Here is a 14,593-nt window from a genome sequence, read left to right on the forward strand (position 1 = left end):
GGGCTCCAATGAGAGAGTATGAGAGATTCTATAGTGTTGTTTAATGGTAACATAAATGGATTATGTTCTTGGCAGATAATTTGCAGGAAACTCCCTCTGGAGAGTGTTAATAACAGCTATGTTTTGGGGAGTTTATACTTTAGCAGATAAGGGAAGTTCCAATAAGATTTCTGCTGCATCTTCTCAAGTTCAAATATTTTCACTTTAAATTAAATGTTATGCCAACTTTGGGAGTCAAAGAAGATCCCCACAAATGGTAGAGCTAGAAAATTCTACCTTGAAAATCTTCATGTTATTACATTTTAAGTTTGTGTATGAAATGTCTGTACTATTATCAAGCTTTTTAAAGAAATTGCCTCTGTTGCATGGTGGTTGTTTTTAAATTCAATAGATTAAGGCAATCAAACAGTATTTAGTGAGACATGGATCATGAAGCAAAATGTAATTTGCTTATATTTATTTTAATTTTAAACGTATCAATGCATATATACTTAGCTTCAAATTTATACTGAAAATATTTTAGACTTTTAAACTAAATAAGTTAATATTTGGGAAATGTTTTTGAGATTTCTACAAAAATTAAAAAATCATCATCTGCTATGTTTCAGCATCACAAAACATATCAGCTGAATGCTTCTTAACTAAGAATTGTGTTTATAAACCTGTAACTTCATTCTGTAAGTCTCATCTAAAGCAAATTAATACTTCTCTCCCCAGTGTAGATCAGTGCTTGACATAAAGTACACACACGTTTGTTAAATAAACAAGTAGATAAATAAATCCTTTTTCAACTTGAACTGTTATGGTTATATATTTACAACATAGAAAGAAAAATTAATTTTTAAATCATTAAAGATAATTTCCTTCTGAACTCTTTTAGGATGATAATACATGCCTGGTTTTGTGTAGTAGTCCTACTTTATACTTGCCTTATTGTAAGTATTAATAATATCCCTGTTTACTCCCAAAGTGTCCCAGTTTGGGCAATAAATTATATGGTTCTTCTACTTATTTTTCACATGGGATATATAAAGTGTATATGTATGTGGCAGAGAATAGAAAAGTGCTTGTGTTGCTTCACTATTTTTGTGTCTATTCCGATTCCTGAACTAAATGGTTTGAAATCCCCAAACTTTGCATTTCTTACATAACTATGATAGTTTTTTACCTCAAAATACTACTTTGGTTGCAAAAGTCTAATGCCAAAACTTTTATGTAATTTATTTGAGTCGAGGCACTCAAAGTCTACTAAAAGTGTATATTGCATGTATGCTTATTTCTGACCTCTTACTAATGTAGCTTTTTATTGTCAGGGGCCAAGTTTTTCAGCTCCCTAAATAAAGGTTCACTGAAAATCATGGACATGAGGCAAATTAATTAATAATATAAAAGGCATACATATTTATTTAATGTGTATACAAGGGAGAATTCAGAATGAAGACCCAACTTCCCAATGTGGTACAGAAGCTTATACGCTATCGAGATTACAGACAGAATGAGGTTACAGAAAAGCAGGTTATGTATGGGAGGGGGAGAAGAGGAATTCCACTGAAGGGCAATAAACGATTACTAGGGAAAATGATGGATCTGGGAACATAAATTAACTTGTAAATAGTTCTCTTTGGAATTTAAATGATGCTTGTAGATAGTCATTACCTCAAAAAAAGGTCTGTTCCCGTGTGGGTATATCTTTGGTCTTATAGAGAGGGAAGAAAACTATTATATTCCTTGGTGGGTCCAAATCTTGGGCAGATAAAGATGCTTCATATTTTGGTGTACTGGTTTCTGAGTACCAAAATTATTGTCATCATTAGTGAAATAATGTGGAATACAGTGATTTGTAACTTGCAGAATATTATACAAATGGAAAGTAGGTGAAACAGTATTCATTACAGGTGTTTTCTAAATATGTCCAGCTTTCCTTCCTTTAAACATATAATAGAATTGTCCTTTGTTGCCCCCTTAAAGCTAAAAAAAAAATAGTCACACTGAAACCTTACAAGCTATTTCATGATGTATTATCTTCCCTGCCCACAAAAACTGAAGCTTCTTTGCAATCTTGGCACTTGGGTGTCTGAGTGAAATCCTTATAGTTCTGTATGTAGCATCAGTAAGAAATCAACTTTTATTATGTTAAGCCATTGATATTTTAATGTGCTTTGTCGCTATAACATAACATATCTTATATCAACTGCTAAAATAACCTTCTTACCTAGTACCTATCATCTGCCATTGAGAAACAATTGCACTATTTGCTTTCAAAGACATCACAACCACTGCCAGTACCTTGGCCTTCTTTTCTGCTGAGGTCAGATGGCCACTAGTCTTTTTTGACCACACAACCTGTAATCTCTCAAAAGAAAATGTCACGGTGTTTTACAGCTGGAAGTTATCATAGGAATTATATAGTTGCAGTCTACCGTTTAGGTAGGTCACATAGAATAGTATAGCCTAAATAGGTCTGATAGTCACTCCTTATGTAAATTCAGCAAAGTACTTAATCTTTCCCAATTTAATTTTCTTAACTTTCCAAATGTAGATAATCACACCTTCCTGTCAGGTTTCTTTAAAGGATTAAGTTAATTTAAATGAGCTCATCAGCACATTGTGGTCATAAGACATCTATGTATCCCTTTGTTCCTTACTCGTTACATCAGGTTACTCAGGTAAAGACTGGTAGAGCTAGGACTTAAAAATAACATCTATAAAGAGTTTTATATGAGCTATGATCATACCACTGCACTATGATCACACCCAGCATGGGTGACAGAGCAAGCCTCTATCTCAAAAAAACAAAAATAGTTTTATAGTTTTCTTTTTATATTCATTAGCTATTCTTTGTAAACTACAACCAACTTGTTATTCAGCTAGAATAAGAATTATTACTGTATCTATTTCACAATAGCCAATTAAGACCCAGAAGCTGCAATTAGTCCAAGATCACCATTAGTATATAACAGAACTAAAGCTCAAACCCGTGGCCTCTGGCTTCAGCATTATGCTCTTTGTTTTCTACTACCTGAAGCATAAACATGGTGCTGTGGACTTTATAGCCAGGGCTTTTCCACTAGAAATAACTTTTGTATAAGTGGACATTTCTGAATTTCTCCATACTCAATAGTGAAGATAATATGAAATAACAATTTATATACTTTAGATCATAGCGATAGGATAAAAATTTCAAAATAAACTCCTATGTAATTAAGAATTTGGCTGGCCTTTGCCTCCAGTTCCCAAGAAGTACCTTCTAAATCCTTGGAAAGGACGCAAATCTTTAGTGAACGGAATGTCTTTATCATTTTTGGTGAGACTTGATGATGATACATTTCTCCTAAGGAGGTAATTCATGGGCGCCCATAGAAAGCTTGTGTTAATGAGATGGCTCAGAATAGAGGCTGTACATACCAGAAAGACCAACAATATGATTAGAGGTTTAGGAGCTTTGAACCATGTGATAATAACACAACCTCTGGGTAGAGGAGAGGTGTTGAAGACTCAGTTCAATCTCATAGCAAATGATTGAATAAATCATGTCTACCTAACAAAACCCCAATAAAAACTGTGAGCACAAATCTCAGATGAGCTTCCCTGATTGGCAATAATCTACATATGGCAATAATCTACATATTATTGGCAATAATCTACATAATCTACATATGTAGATATGACAGAAGGGTGATTCCTCCTGACTCCTTGGGGAAAAGGCAAAAGATGTTCCTTATTTAAGATCCTTCCGTACCTTGCCCTACTAATCTCTTCTTTTGACTGGTTCTGATTTGTATATTTTTGCTATACTAATACTCTAATCATAAGAATAGCACTTTCTTTAGTTCTGTGAATTACTGAACCTGAGGAGTAGTAGAAGCCTTAAATTAGTAGCCAGCTCACATTATGAACTTTTGCTCCAAGAACTACCGCAGGAAGATACCAGGAAAGCTAAGAGAATCCACAGACCCTTTGAAGCAACTTAATCACCACTGCAGGCTCCCTGAGATGCTGAAGAAAACTTATGAGTCTGTTTGCTTTCTCAGCGGGGAGGCTTGTGGATTGGGGCAAGTTCTCAGCCCTGATCACTGGCTACCTGGAAGTAGACTTGGTGCTGTTGGGGAAGCACAGTGGGACTGAGTACACCCTTTAGGACTGCAGGCTGCATGGCAGCAGAGTGAACCTGTGATTGTTGGCTTTTCCCCATGTACCTGGTGAACTGTATGACCCAGCAGAGGCAGCCATAATCACCCTGGGAATATAACTCCATTGGACTGGGAACCACACTCCCATCCCCTACAGCAGCTGCAGTAAGCCCCGCCCAAGGACAGGCTGAGCTTAGATACCCGTATCTCTCCCCCCACCTGGTGATCTGTCTCTACCAACCCTGGTAGCTGAAGACAAAAATCATAATCTCTTGGGAACTCTATGGCCCTGCACACTGCCCAAGAAACCTGACTACTTAACCAGGTGTGCCTAGGGCAAGTTTGCATTTCCTTATAGGGCTGCAGCTGATGCAGTCTGGAAAGTGCCACCTCCTGGCTGGAGGCCAACAAAAACAAAAGCAGCACACCAAATAAAAATACAACCAAAGCAGCTCACAAATTCCACTTCACTCCCCTGCTACCTCCACCAGAGCAGGTGCTGGTATCTATGGCTGCAAGACCTGAAGATATATCACATCACAAAACTCCTTGAAGACACTCCTCAGTACCAGCCTGGAGCCCAGTAGCTCCAATGGGTGGCTAGATCCAGAAGAGCGGAAACAATCACTACAGTTTAACTCTCAGGAAGCCCCATTCCTAGGGGAAGGAGCAGAACACCACATTAAGGGAGCACCCTAAGGGACAAAATAATCTGAACAGCAGACCTTGAATCCCACAGCTTCCCACTGACATAGTCTACCCAAATAAGAAGGAACCAAAAAAACAATTCTGGTTCTTTAATACCCCCTGAAAACAAGGTTCTTTAATACTCCCTGAAAATTATACCAGCTCACCAAGAATGGATCCAAACTAAGATGAAATCTCTGAATTGCCAGAAAATAATTCATAACGTTAATTATTAAGCTAATCAAGGAGGCACCAGAGAAAGATGAAGTCCAACTTAAAGAAATTTTAAAAAAAGATACAGGATATAAAAGGAAAATTCTTCAGTGAGATAGATAGCATAAATAAAAAACAGTACACCCTCTGGAAATCAAGGACACACTTAGAGAAATGCAAAATGTACTGCAAAGTCTAAGCAATCAAGTTGAACAGCAGAAAAAAAAAAAAAAATTCAGAGGTTGAAGACAAGGCATTTGAATTAACTCAAATCATCAAAGTCAAAGGCAAAAGAATTTTTTTAAAAAATGAACAAAGCCTCCAAAAAGTTTGGGACAATGTTAAATGTCCAAACCTAAGAATAATTGGTGTTCTTGAGGAAGAAGAGAAATCTAAAAATTTGGAAAACATATTTGAGGGAATAATTGAGGAAAACATCTCCAACCTTGCCAGAGATCCAGACCTCTGATAAAAGAAGTTCAAAGAACACCTGGCAAATTCATCACAAAAAAACAAAACAAAACAAAACAAAACAAAAAAAATCACCTGGGCACATAGTCATGAGATTGTCTAAAGTCAAGATGAAGGAAAGAACCTTAAGAGATGTGAGGCAAAAGCATGAGGTAACCCATGAAGGAAAACCTGTCAGATTAAAAGCAGATTTCTCAGCAGAAACCCTACAAACCAGTATGGAATGGGGACCTATTGTTATCCTCCTTAAACAAAACAATTATCAGCCAAAACTTTTGTATCCAGTGCAACTAAGCTTCATAAATGAAGGAAAGATTCAGTCTTTCCCAGATAAACAAATGCTGAGAGAAGTTGCCACTACCAAGCCAGCACTGCAAGAACCGCTAAAAAGAGCTCTAAATCTTGAAACAAATTCTTCTCAAAATACATTAAAATAGAACCTCCTTAAAGCATAAATCTCACAGGACCTACATAACAATAGCAACATTAAAAAAAAAAGGTATTGAGACAACACATAACACACAAATAGAATAGTACCTTACATCTCAATACTAACATTAAATGTAAATGGCCTAAATGCTCCACTTAAAAGATACAGAATGACAGAATGGATACAAATTCACCAACCAAGTTTCTGTTGTCTTGAGGAGACTCAACTAACATGTAAGGACTCATATAAACTTAATGTAAGTGGGTGAAAAAAGATACTTCATGAAGATGGACACCAAAAGTGATCAGGAATAACTGTTTTTTTCTATCAGATAAAACAAACTTTAAAGCAACAGCAGTTAAAAATGACAAAAGGGGACATTATATAATGATAAAAGGGCTAGGCCAGCAGGAAAATGTCACAAATCGAAATATATATCCAACTAACACCGGAGCTTCCAAATTTACAGAACGATTACTACTAGACTGACGAAATGAGCTAAACAGCAAAACAGTAAAAGTGGGGGACTTTAATACTCTACTGAGAGCACTGGTCAGGTTATCAAGACAGAAAGTCAACAAAGAAACAAAGGACCTACACTGTACTCTACAACAAATGGACTTAACAGATATTTACAGAACATTCTACCCAACAACTGCAGAATGCACATTCTACTCATCAGTACATGGAACACTCTCCAAGACAGACCATATGATAGGCCACAAAACAAGTCCCAGCAAATTAAAAAAAAAAAAAATCAAAATTATATCAAGTATTCCCTCAGACCACAGTGGAACAAAATTGGAAATAAACTCTGAAAGGACCCTCAAAACCTTGCAAATACATGGAAATTAAATAACCTGCTCCTGGATGATGGTTGGGTCAACAATGAAATCAAGATAGAAGTTTAAAATTTTTTTTGAACTGAACGACAATAGTGACACAACTTATCAACACTGGGATACAGCAAAAGCAGTGCTAAGAGGAAAGTTCACAGGATTAAATGCCTATATCAAAAAGTCTGAAAGATCAAAAATAGACAATCTAAGGTCACATCTACAAAACTGGAGAAACAAGAACAAACAAAACCAATGGATACTCGGGGGAAAAGGTAGGGGGTGACAAGAGATAAAAGGCTACAGTTGGGTACAGTGTATGCTGTTGGGTGATAGGTGCTGCAAAATTTCAGATATCACAACTAAAGAACTTATTCATGTAACCAAACACTGCCTTTTCCCCCAAAATCCATTGAAATAAAAAATTTAAAAATTTAAAAAATCTTACTCTGAATGTTCTTTATTTATGTTGTGATAACACAGTTTTCAAAACCTAAGATATCCTTATCTGATGAAGATATGACAGAAAGTTAACATTGTTCTTTCTGTGTTATAAACAAATGGGTGTTTATTATACATTTTCTTTCTATAAGTGTGAAATATATTCTTAGTTGTATTTACGTTTCAGTAATAATGTTGCTTTCTTCTCTGGCAATGTTGAATAAACAAGGCATGAAATAATTGAGCAGTACAAAATAATAGCATCACAGGAATTTGCAAATATTAGAAATCAGGGCTTTACTCCTACCTTCAGAGAGCTGGTGAAGCAGCCTACAATTGCATAGTGGTCTTTTTTCAATTTCCTAAACAATACACATCCAATTTCCACCAGGAACACATCCTCTTAGTAATTTGCTCTGCAGAATTGAAATGGTAGTGGATTTGATGTTACACTGCCTGCTTTATTGCCGATTAGTAATCTCACCATGCATTCTGTCCAGTCATCATTACCTGCCAACTTCATAATGAGAAAAAGTTGCCATTTACAAAGTCCTCCCTTGGTGAAATATTCCATTGTGGTATAACTTTAAAATGTTACAATTTGTTTTTTTATGAACTCACCAAATATTTCCTGTTTTGCACTAATAACCTCAATAAAATATGCATAGATACTATCTTAAATTGATGATTAGTAGGATTATTCGTTTTAAGAGTATGTGAAAATTAGAAGTAATTTTTTATCTTGATAATAAAACATATTTAATTTATATAAATATTTCTTTTTAGTTACCATTTAATGGACATCAACTTCATGCCAGGCAATGTACTAAGTAGTCTTCTTATAGTCACCTTCTTGATTCTTTCTCTAAATATCTACCAGGAACATAAGATTTGCGTATGTTCTGAATTGAAATATATACTTCACTAAGGAAGGGGCACAGTCCATTTCTCCAGTGTGTGGAGGACAAGGGTCTTGGCCCTCTAAGATTCACTGAAAATTACTGACATGAGGCAGATTAATTAATACAAGAAAAAGCATACAAATTTATTAAAGGCACATACATGGGAGACTTCAGAACGAAGTGAAGACCAACTTCCCAATGAGGTGCAGAGGCTTACTTACCATCTTGCAGTTACAGAAAGAATGAAGGTTTGGATCCCGGTAAAACGGGTTAGAAGAGTTGGGGTGAAAAGAGGAATTCTACTAACGTACAATAAATGGTTACTAGGGAACAGAAATAAAATTGTAAATAATTCTCTATGGAATTAAGGAAATCTTAGAGACAGTGTTTCTGGAAAAGGATTCTGTTGAAATGTAGTTATGTTTCTGGTTTTCTTTCCTGTAACGGATAATGAGATAACAAAGAGGGGGACAGGAATAATTGTTCTCTTTGGTAGGTCCATTCTTATCTTTATGTAGATAGGGAAAAAGCCTATTCCAGGACTTGTTAATCTCTAAGAGATTTTAATTTAAAGTACTCATTATATCAACAGCCATATTTTGGCATGAAATATTTTTATTTCCTTCTAATGATATATATGTATCATATATATGACTATATATGAGATAAATATATGAATATATATAAGATTGATATATATACATAGAGAGAGAGAGAAATAGTACTGAGAACCTAGTAGATACTCAATAAGTGTTAGCTGAATGAATGTGTTTATTTCCATTGTATAAACTTACATTAAAATATAACTTTTCAACATCACACAACTTATAGGACTTAAGGCTATCATTTGAATGCGTGCTTTCTACTAATAATGTAACTGTTACTGGAAATGTCTCCTAATCCAGACCCCAAGAGAGCGTTCTTTTTTTTTTTTTTTTTTTTTTAAATTATTGATTTCTAACTTTTTGGGAATATAATGAAAATAATTTCTTTGGTTAGTATTTTCTTAGTACAGGAAAAGTGGAACAAACAGAGAATACAAAAATAAATGATAAAAATAAATCTAAATATGTCATTACTATGGTAAAACATGGATTGTCAGACAGGATTTAAAGAAAAATATCGAGCTATATGCTATTTAACACAGACATGCCCCAAACCTAAAGGCAGAGCACAGCGTTCTTGATCTCATGCAAGAAGTAATTTGGAGACAGTCCACAAAGTAAAGTGAAAACAAGTTTATTAGCACGGTAAAGAAATAAAATAATGGCTACTTCTAGACAGAGAAGGAATGCACCCACTTTTGGTACAATGCTGGTTAAAACCAAATAATTCACATCACAGATACTTTGAACGAAGTGGCAGGTCACTGCAAATTCCATGAGACAGGCAAAAATCTCTGGTGCTCTCTTGAGAGATTGGAGGCCTCATGGCTGGAGGCCAACCAACTCAGGGCTTTACAGAAACTCATACAGAATAACCCTGTTCCCAGGAAGGAGGAAACAACAGCTAATTCCGCTACCTGCAAAATCCCGGCTAACCAGTGGTCCTGTGTCTGTCCATGTGACAGTTTCACTGCTAGCATAACAAGCATTCAAGAAAGCCAGCACACTAAATGTGTCTACAACCAAGGACTCTCACAGAGTCTACTTTACTCCCCTCCCACCTCCACCAGAGCAAGTGCTGGTATCCATATCTGGGAAACCTGAAGACAGATCACATCACAATCCACTTTGCAGACATTCCCCAGCACCAGATCAGAGCCTGGTGGCCCCATTGGGTGACTATACCCAGAAGAGCAATAACAATCACTGCAGAGTGGCTCACAGGAAGTCCCATCCCTAGTGGAAGGGGGAGTGCACCACAACAAGAAACCACCTGTGGGAAAAAGATTTGAACAGCATCCCTTGAGTTCCAGACCTTTCCACTGAAATAGTCTACCCGAATGAGAAGGAATCAAAAAAGCAATTCTGGTAATATGACAAAACAAGGTTCTGTAACACCCCAAAAAGACCTCAGCAATGAATCCAAAGCAAAACCAAAGCTTTGAATTGCTAGATAAATAATTCAGAAGATTTATATTAAGCTACTCAAAGAGATACCAGAGAAAGGTGAAAAACAACTTAAAAAAAATTTTTAAAAATACAGAATATGGACGAGAAATTCTTTAGAGAAATAAATATTAGAAAGAAAAATAATCACAACTTTGGAGATGAAAGACACACTTAAGAGACATAAAAAATGCACTGGAAACCTTCAACAACAGCATTGAACAAGTAGAAGACAGAGCTTGAAGACAAGGCTTTCAAATTTACATAATTACAGAAAGATAAAAAAAAGAAAATGAACAAAGCCTCTAAGGAATTTGGAATTATGTTAAATAGCCAAACCTAAGAAAAATTGGGTTCCTGAGGAAGAAGAGAAACCTAAAATTTTGGAAAACATTTTTGAGGGAATAATTGAGGAAAAGTTCCCTGGCCTTGCTAGAGATCTAGCCATCCAAATACAAGAAGCTCAAAGAACATTTGAGAAATTCATCACAAAAAGATCATCACCCAGGCAAATAGTTATCAGGTCATCTAAGGTCAAGAAAAGGAAAAAACATCTTAAAAGCTGTGAGACAAAAGCATCAGGTAACCTACAAAGGAAAACATATTAGATTATCAGCAGATTTCTCCGCAGAAACTCTACAAGCCAGAAAGTATTGGGTTCTGTCTTTAGCCTCCTGAAACAAAATAATTGTCAGCCAACAATTTTGTATCTGGTAAAACTAAGCTTCAAAAATGAAGAAAAGATAAAGTATTTTTCAGACAAACAAATGCTACTACCAAGCCCGCACTTAAGAAATGATAAAAGGAGTTCTAATCTAGAAACAAAATCTTAAAATACACCAAAATAGAAACTGTTTAATGTATAAATCTCACAGGGCCTACAAAACAATACAATGAAAAAAACCCCATGGTATTCAGGCAACAACTGACATGACAAATAGAACTACCTCACAGAAATACAAAAAAAAAAAAAAAAAAGAAAAGATCTTTGAAGGTTACTATTTTTGCACACAAACTAAAAAAATCTAGAGGATATGGATAATTTCCTGGAAATATACAACCCTCCTGGATTAAATCAGGAATAAATAGAAACTCTTAACAGAACAATAACAAGTAGTGTGATTGAAACAGTAATTTAAAAAGGCAAACAAAAAAAAGTTCAGGACCAGATGGATTCACAGCTGAATTCTATCAGGCATTCAAAGAAGAATTGGTGCCAATCTTACAGAAACTATTTCAAAAGAAGGAAAAAAGGGGATCTTCCCTAAAGCATTCTATGAAGCCAGTATCACTCTAATACCAAAACCAGGAAAGGACATCTAAAAAAAAAAAAAAAAAAAAAAGAAGAAGAAGAAGAAGAAAAAGAAAAGAAACTACATATCAATATCCCTGGTGAACACAGATGCAAAAATCCTCAACAAAATACTAGTCAATTGAATCCAACAGCATATCAAAAGATAATCCACCTGATCAAGTTGGCTTCATACCAGGGATGCAGGGATGGTTTAACATACACAAGTCAATGAATACGATACATCACATACACAGAATTAAAAACAAAAATAATATGATCATCTCAATAGATGCAGAAAAAGCATTTGACAAAATTCAGCATCCTTTATGATTAAAATACTCAGCAAAAGTGACATAGAAGGAACATACCTCAAGATAACAAAAGCTATCTATGACAAACCCACAGGCAACATGATACTGAATTGGGAAAAGCTGAAAGAACCAAGAACTAGAACAAGACAAGGATGGCCACTTTCACCACCTCTATTCATCATGGTACTGAAATTCCTAGCTAGAGCAATTAGACAAGAGAAAGATATAAAAGGCAACCAAATTGATAAAGAGGAAGTCAAATTGTCGCAGTATGCCAATGACGTGATTGTATAACTAGAAAACCCTAAAGACTCATCCAAAAAGCTCATGGAGAGGAAAAAGGAATTCAGTAAAGTTCCAGGACTGAAAATCAATGTACACAAATCAGAAGTGCTGCTATACACCAAGGGTGAGCAAGCTGAGAATCAAACCAAGAACTCAATTCCTTTCACAACAGCTGTAAAAAATAAAATAAAATACTTAGGAATATACCTAACCAATGAAAGATGAAAGATGGATGATCCTTACAAGGAAAACTACAAAACACTGCTGAAAGAAATCATCAATGACACAATCAAATGGAAACACATCCCATGATCATGGATGGGTAGAATCAATATTGTGAAAATGATCCTACTGCCAAAAACAATCTATAAATTCAATGCAATTCCCATAAAAATACCACCATCATTCTGAAATGGGAGGAGTTCCCTTATCCTCCTCCCAGGGTGTGTGACAGGGGTGTGGCTCGCTTCTTTGGTGCCCCACTGCTTAACCCCCTAGGTGGAGCATGCAGACAGGCAGGTTGTGGGGTGCATTTTGGGGCTCTGGCCCCACAGCCACATATAGGGTGAGTGTTTACAGCTCTCAAAGCCCTAGTGAGTGGTGTTACAGTGTGCTGTGTCAGTTTTGTCATCTTGTGGCTTGTGTTAATCAGCTCAATTAGACCTTCTACCTTGTGTCAAGGACACAGGGCTTTCTGTGTCCCGGGTTCTTGCCCTAGTGTACCAGAAAAACCAGATCACATATGGGCTTGGAGGATGGGTACAGGTTCTATGTGGTGGAGGTAGCTCTCAGTAAGGTGGATTGGGAGTCAGAAGGGGAATGGAATGGGTAGGTGGTCTTCCTCTGGAATCAAGCTGCCCAGTGGCCAGGCTTTCCTCTGACTGCCCCCAACCAAATTCAACGTCATCCCATCTCAATGGCCTGCTGGTGTCTACTGGTGTTTGTCAGTGTGCTCTTCTGCTCCTTTTGATGTCCAGCTACTTGTGTCTTTGCCCATTAGGGTCTCAGGTTTCTATGGGCATGGAATATGGGGCATGGCAGGCCAGAGTGATCTTGGAAAATGCAACATTTGGGTGCAAAAATAGGAGTTCTCACTTAATTCCATGGGCACAAGCCTGAGAGTAGAGCCCTCTCCAGAGACCCCACGTTTTTCTGTCCAGCACATCCCTGCCCCACTCTCATATCAATTCTACACAGAACTGGAAAACACAACCCTAAAAGTTATATGGAACCTTAAAATAAACTACATATCTAAGCAAGACTAAATAAAAAGAACAAATCTGGAGGCATCACATTACCCTACTTCAAACTATACTACAAGGCCATAGTCACCAAAATAGCATGGTTCTGGCATAAAAATAGGCACATAGACCAATTGAAGAGAATAGAGAACCCAGAAATAAAGCCAAATATTTACAGTCAACTGATCTTCAACAAAGCAAACAAAAACTTGCAGTGGGGAAAGGACACCCTATTCAACAAATGGTGCTGTTACAATTGGCAAGCCACATGGAGAAGAAGTAAGCTGGGTACTCATCTCTTTCTTTGTACAAAAATCAACACAAGATGGATCTAACCCTTCTAGATATTGATTTAGGCAAATAATTCATGACCAAGAATCCAAAAGCAAATTAAGCATACAAAAAAATGAATAGGTGTGACCTAATAAAAGCCGAAGAAATAATCAGCAGACTAAGCAGACAGCCTACAAAATGGGAGAAAATATTTGCAAGCTATACATCCGACAAAGGACTAATATCCAGAAACTACAAGAAACTCAAAGAAATCAGCAAGAAAAAAAACAAATAATCCCATCCAAAAGTGAGCAAAGGACATGAATAGACAGTTCTCAAAAGAATATATACAAACGCCAACAAACACATGAAAAAATGCTCAACATCACTAATCGTCAGGGAGATTCAAATTAAAACTGCAATAGGATACCACTTTTCTCCTGCAAGAATGGCCATTGTTAAAAAGTCAAAAAACAATAAGATGTTGGCATTATGCGGTTAATAATAATAATAATAAAGGAACACTTACGCACTGCTGGTGAGAATATAAGTTAATACAACCATTATGTAAAGCAGTATGGAGATTCCTTAAAGAACTAAAAGTAGAACTACCATTTGCTCCAGCAATCCCAGTACTAGGTATCTACCCAGAGGGAAAGAAGTCATTATATGAAAAAGACACTTACACACACATTTATAGCAGCACCATTTGCAATTGCAAAAATATGTAACAAGTGTCAATGTCCATCAACAAGCAAGTGGATAAAGAAAATGTGATATATATATATATATATATATATATATATATATATATATGCGCCATGGAATACTGCTCAGCCATAAAAAGGAATAAAATAATGACATTTGTAGCAACCTAGATGTTAGAGACCATTATTCTAGGTGAAGTAACTCAGGAATGGAAAACCAAACATTTTATGTTCTCACTTAAAAGTGGGAGCTAAGCAATGAGGATGCAAAGGCATAGGAGTTATATAACGAACTTTGGGGACTTGGAGAGAAGATGGGCA

Source organism: Macaca nemestrina, chromosome 2, assembly GCF_043159975.1.
Source record: "Macaca nemestrina isolate mMacNem1 chromosome 2, mMacNem.hap1, whole genome shotgun sequence".
NCBI lineage: Eukaryota > Metazoa > Chordata > Mammalia > Primates > Cercopithecidae > Macaca > Macaca nemestrina.